General features: G+C 38.6%; 1 protein-coding gene across 6 annotated transcripts in view; it reads right to left on the reverse strand.

Annotated features, from left to right (window-relative positions):
* tnrc6c2 (trinucleotide repeat containing adaptor 6C2) overlaps nucleotides 1–2600 on the reverse strand; it is a 48332-nt gene extending 45732 nt beyond the window's left edge. Inside the window, exons 1-2 of one of the 6 annotated variants that reach the window (XM_024289734.2) lie at nucleotides 1398–2145; nucleotides 657–696 (exon numbers count right to left, since the gene is read on the reverse strand). The gene's annotated coding sequence lies outside the window, so the exon portion shown is untranslated. Of the gene's footprint in view, nucleotides 1–656 lie in introns of all 6 variants that reach the window. The other 5 variants (XM_024289736.2, XM_036213405.1, XM_024289733.2 and 2 more) reach the window with 5 other exon arrangements.
* Between the last annotated feature and the right edge of the window lie 3400 nt (nucleotides 2601–6000).

Consider the following 6000-nt stretch of genomic DNA (forward strand, 5'->3'; position numbering starts at 1 on the left):
GACACGCAGAGGAGATATTAAAAGCTATACTTCTGCAGCGCCTGGGGACGCAATGCATTCTGATGCAATGGAAGACGACAGTTCAATCAGAAAACCCAGCTTTTACACTGAGCCAAGGGGGTTTGAGAAGCAGCATCGCTGAGCTTGACAGTGCCAGGAATCAAGGTATGGGAATGTACACTACTTTATAACATTAAGCACTTAATTGAGAAACAAAACAAGTTATTTTGAATAAATTAAAAAATACTGAAAAATTAGATGTGACTCACATTTAAGAAACAGGGATGCTGTAACAGATCTTGTAAATGGTGCTGTTATAATTGTACAAAAATCAGCAAAAATTAAGCAAAAAGTATCTGGAATCGGTTCTAGTATGCATTTTAGTTCACAGGACTCACATTTAAAGCTAGTCTAATTTAATTTTAGACAAAAAAACCTTGCAATTGAGTGAAAAAATGTATTTCTCAAAAATAGGATACATTTTCCTGAAGATCTTTTTTTTTAGGGGTATGGCTATATTATCTCCATTATATACGATTTTTCGTTATTAACTGGGTTAAAAGATAGATTGTGACGAACTGTCTCACTTTAAATGCATTTTTAGTTAACAGAATAAATATTTTGTACACAATATTCCATTAGAAATGTGCACTTACCTTGCATTAATCACAGCTTTGGCCGCTTTCAACGAAGATTCTGTGCATGGCAGGGAAAAAATGCAGGAAAAAAAGAAGTATTTCCGCCTATTTTTTTTTTTAACTTATTGATTTTAGTTACCCGTAAGGAGATGGAGTAAAGATTTAGACGCCAGACTTGATTGGTAAGCCGACTGCTGCTACTGCTGGAGCAGCTTGGTGTCAAGAATATCGAGGTAAACAACGGCTATTCAGCCAGATTTATATACACAGCAAGTACGGTAATTTCTGCTTGGAGCAAAATAAAATAAAATATACAATTAAAATAGGCCGAAAATTTTGTACGCACCAAGAAAAAAAAGAACAGTTTGTTAAAACGTCACAATATAACTGGGGGGCGGGGAAGGGGGTCGAAGCACCACTAATAACAAAAACGAATAAAAGACTTTAAAAGCAGCTAAATTATGCAAGCTATCGTTAGCTGGTTGGCGTTGGCAGTCGTCGACTGTTTCGAGGTTATGCAAAAACCGGAGAATTCGGGCAGCTTTCGTTAAAAAAAAATGCCGATGAGTTCTCGGTAAGCAAGCCGACAGTCGTCTGTCAGCCAGCCAGCCAACTTGTTTTAAAGTGCAAAAAAGAAACGTTGTCGTCTAAGTCGTCGCTTGGACGACTAGCGACGGGCTGGCTACCGCGAATCCAAAGTGAGTAGCGGCTCCAAAAAATACATTCTCTGTGGATCCAGACGGCGGAGCAGACACTCACGGTAGGCGTTCAGGAGGCTCTCTTTGACAGCGGTCTCGCAGCCATTTTGTCCAAACTAACAACACTGCAGTCTGCCTCTCCTCCTCCCGGAGAGCAGGCAGACCAGGAAGTGGCTCCGGATACGTCATTCTCCACCAACCGGAGCACCAGATGCTGGCTCCTCCCACCACTCCCCGCCCGCCCCACCCTCTTCTATTTTTTTATTTTTTATTTTTTATTTTTTTAACGCCCAAACAGATCAGAGAGGCGGACAGTCAGGAGAGAGAGACAAATGGAAGAAAGCATTCCATATTTCAGGGATAAATGACAAATTGGAATGCAAACATGTTGTATTTAAAGCTTTAAGGCAAGATTTATTGAGTATGCAGAGTTTGTAAAGAGAACAGATAGTTACATTTAATAAATAGAAAAACCATATAGCTGAAAGGAAATGGTGATCATTTGCATTTTGTCAGAAAGAATGTTTTGGTAAGATAATCAACTAACTTCTAGATGGAATCATTGACCGTATAATCACTGGACATAGCAACCCTTCCCTTCTGGTGTTCCAAATAGGAAGTACCTGCTGGTTTAAAGAAGGTCAAAGTCCCATAGACTTCAATAGAGAAATAGAAAGTTATTTCTCAGTCATTTTATTTATCAGGATAACAATTCTTCCTCTGATACATTTGTCTTAACATCTGCTATCTAATCATATTATTTAAAATATGTTTATTTATTGCAAGTTATTCAAGTTATAAACTGACCAATAAGATGTCTCAGTAAAAGCATGTGGTGCCCGCTGGATGGATGAACTAGGTGTAGCTGGGAGGCTAATTGCAGGCAGTGGTCTCTTGAGGCGCGAATATAAGGCTAAGGCACCCACTGGTCATCATGGGGATTGTTTGGCCACTGGAACTGCCCACTTCCTGGTTGCGCTCTTCAGATTAGCCTTACAACTACGGATAACCAGAATCATTGGACTGAGCTTAAATATAGCCCCCGCATTTGAGTGCGGCATGATCTCATAAAAACATTGATTCGGATCGACAAATCAATGTTTACTATCCTCGTCTGGCTTCAAATGGTGACGTCTGTGCTGTGGAAAAATGTGGACTGAATTGGCTTTGTTTCGTTGGAGACGGAAGACTGACATTTTCTATGGATGATGTCCCATTTGCTCAGTCTAGTTCTCATCAACAGTCAATGACACCCCCTACCTATCATTATGGGTGCAATAAAAATGGCGATCAATATTGGAGCCATCCAGCTGTGCAGTTTTGAGCCAGATATTCAAAACTGCAAAAAATCAATACCCAGAAATGCAAATTTGAGCTTAATTTTCTTTATACGCGTCTTCCATTAGGAGAAAATGTGTCAAAAACACATTTTCCATCTGAGTGGGTCTCCAAGTTAATCTGATCCTTTACTGCTGAAATCAAGATTTCTCTCAAATTTGGTTGATTGTTTTTGTATTGACATGTGACCATTGCAGCTCTTGACTGAACAGTAACAACAGTCTGTCTTGTTTATCCTCCTGTTTGCCCATTTTCTAAGAGGTTAGGGATCCATAACAACTTCTCTTTGTAGCAGGCAATTGAACAAAACTGGGTCATTTAGTAATGGTCTGAAATGGTTCACTCTGGGAACATTTTTTGGACACCACTGGCAACCAGCACAACAAAAGTCAATAAAAATACTGCTACTAAAACCACCGACAAAAAATGTTTTAACCTTCTGTACCACATTGCCATATTTGATTGATGCTAAAATTCAAGTCAGACAGTATATATAAATTCACATTCTTCTTTTTTTAGCAACTTTTATCTGAAGTGTTTAGCATCCCTCTTCAAAATAAAACATAAAAGTGTAATTTTTGTTCTATTGTAACTGGTTGTCAACCCAACCCTGAAGTCAAATCTGTCTTACAGCCTCTTCAAGCAACTATTGATGATTTGTCAAAAATAGAAAAGGATGGAATGGCTGTAGGGATAGCATTTTAGAACGTCTAAAAGACTTATCTATTACTCTCGCAGTTTGAATAATAGGTTGTGAGTGAGGAAACACTAAAAAAAGAAAAAAAATTATGAGGACATTTAATGCCTAAAACTTTTCTTCAGAGAAATCACCTAGTTGTAATCTGCTAAGAAAAACATGCCTTATTTTGTTTTGGCCGTTGTTATTGCATCTGATCCGTCTCCTCTCTACCCAGGAAGTATCAAGTGCCTTTGCTTTTGTGACCTTGCACAAACACATGCCAGAGATGAATCCTGCAACGTTTTGTTTGAGTCTGAAGCAGCTTAACATCTCAGGTCACAGAGTTCTGGTCAAAAGTATAGAACTTCACTATCAACACACACAATTTTGCTCATTCTCAGTTTTTAACAGTGTATCTCCTCATTGAAATGATAATAATCAAGCCATGGAAATCATTAGGGCTATGTAACCCAAAGACTTTGGTGACGCTAGTAGATCGGAATCCCTCAGTCAACATTCTACAGGCAAAGATCTAATCCTCCCAAAGCAACGCTTTTCCTTACACACAGTCAACACACAGCTTTGAAAAGGTATTAGAAAGTGAATTTAAATATTTTTGTGTGTCAGTTTCCTAAACCAGGCGTTTTGCCTGTGACAATATCGGGAATAAAGCCTTTTTTCCATTGAGCGGTCCGGTCCAGTACAGTAAGGAGTGGTACGGTACTGTCCACCTAATTCTGGAGAGCAGTTTGTTTTCACGATGCATGCATGATGTAGACCGCTAGCATGTCATTGCGTCAATGTAGTGCAGTGACGAGAAAAGCAACAACAATAGAGGTCATCCAGCAACTCGTCTTTTAATTGCTTTACATTCGGTATATTGTGTATAACAGGAATTTAATGTTGTTTGAAAGAAGATTACGGTTTGATGAATGAAAAAAATTGCTTACAAATGTTTAAAACATTAGCTTGAATGAGCGCTATATTAGCGCTTTGTAATGTCATCACTTTTTTAACAGGTGACTCCACCCCAACTGTTCCACTTTTCAATGGAACTACAACCGATGGGGGCCCTCAAGAGTTTCGGTTTGGCACTGTTTAATGGGTCAATTTTAAAATGGAAACGCTCAAAACAATGGACCATACCGGACAGCTCAGTGGAAATGACGCTTAAATGACCCTTGCAAAAAGGCTCTTAATTTGCAAAAATAATATGGGGGTTAGGGGTAGGGGGGGCAACAATATGTACCAATTATTTAGATGGCAACAACTATAATAAAGTTAAATATTTCACTTAAAATCACACATTGCAAACCTACCAACATTGTTGGGGTTTATGGTGTCATTATTTATTACCATTCAAACAAGGAACCATCCCAACAACAGGAATTTATAATACATTTTATTTTCAATTTGATTTTTTTAAATTCTATTTTTAAATACAGGTCAGCTTTTACCCAACACAAAATAAGTATACAAAGTTTTAAGTATAAATGATTACTTAATATAATCTATATGCATTAGCAACTTTCACCATTGCATTTTATCAAAAAAATACAAAAGCTTTTATCAATTTTTTTCAGAAATATTTGGTAATAGTTAGAGAGTATTCACAACCTGATGGATGCAGCACCTTTCAAGCATCCTTGAACTGCATCTGCATCACAGAGAAATAAAATTCAGCCCCTGCTCCATTCACTGCAGTCCTTTCTCATGGAAATGACCGCTCCATGCATAGACAACCACACACAAATGCACGCACACACAGTGGTGGGAACAGGTCAAGACTGAGTTCTACAAAGGAGAAGGCTGACCAGTGAGAACACATCTATACAATGCCGGGAGAGACGAAAAATGAGAGAGCCGGAGGCCCAGGCCAAAAGTTTTTTTCTCCCCCTCTTTCAAGGCAATATGCCCAAAGCTATTAAAGCAGCAAGCTCCTGCTGAATGGAGAAAGCAGATGTTCCGTGCTCCGGGTTAAGAGAGGTGAGAGCAGGGGGGAATGCCTTCAGAAACACAGTAGGGGGTATGTACTTCACTGTGATTCAGCCCCTTCACTTAAAAGCACAGGGGTTCGCTTTGTTGCATGCTACTTAAACTAAACATTTTGTATCACACATAAATCGATGTGTTTACTTACATCGTACGGTTTTGCAGAGACTAATACCATACAAAATACTCAATTTAATTAGGTTTACTCACAAAACACAAATTCACTTTAGAGGTAGCCTTAAGGCTTTCTACAAAGAAAACAATAAAACTATCAAATTAAAAGGAGAAAGTAAATGTGTTGAAATTTATTACAATTCAGTTTCATTATGTGTTATCCAATGGGATCAAAGAGTTATAATTATGATGGGTAATAAAAGTGACCAGCAAATGACTTTAATGAATCCACTGTAGCCTTTATATGCAATTGTGCCACTGTGAAGAACTAACACAAAAGAAAAAAAAAGAAAAAAAAAACAAAACACCGGATTCTGACTCAGTCAGGGCAACCATCTGCCATGGCTACTTAGGGTCAGAGAAGACAGAAAAGACAGACAAGTATTCTCCTTTGCCTTTCGGCTGCCCCCTTTAGGGGACGCCACAACAAATCATCTGCCTCCATCTAAGCCTATTCTCTGCTACATCCTCCTCACTCACA

Source organism: Oryzias melastigma, linkage group LG1 (assembly GCF_002922805.2).
Source record: "Oryzias melastigma strain HK-1 linkage group LG1, ASM292280v2, whole genome shotgun sequence".
NCBI lineage: Eukaryota > Metazoa > Chordata > Actinopteri > Beloniformes > Adrianichthyidae > Oryzias > Oryzias melastigma.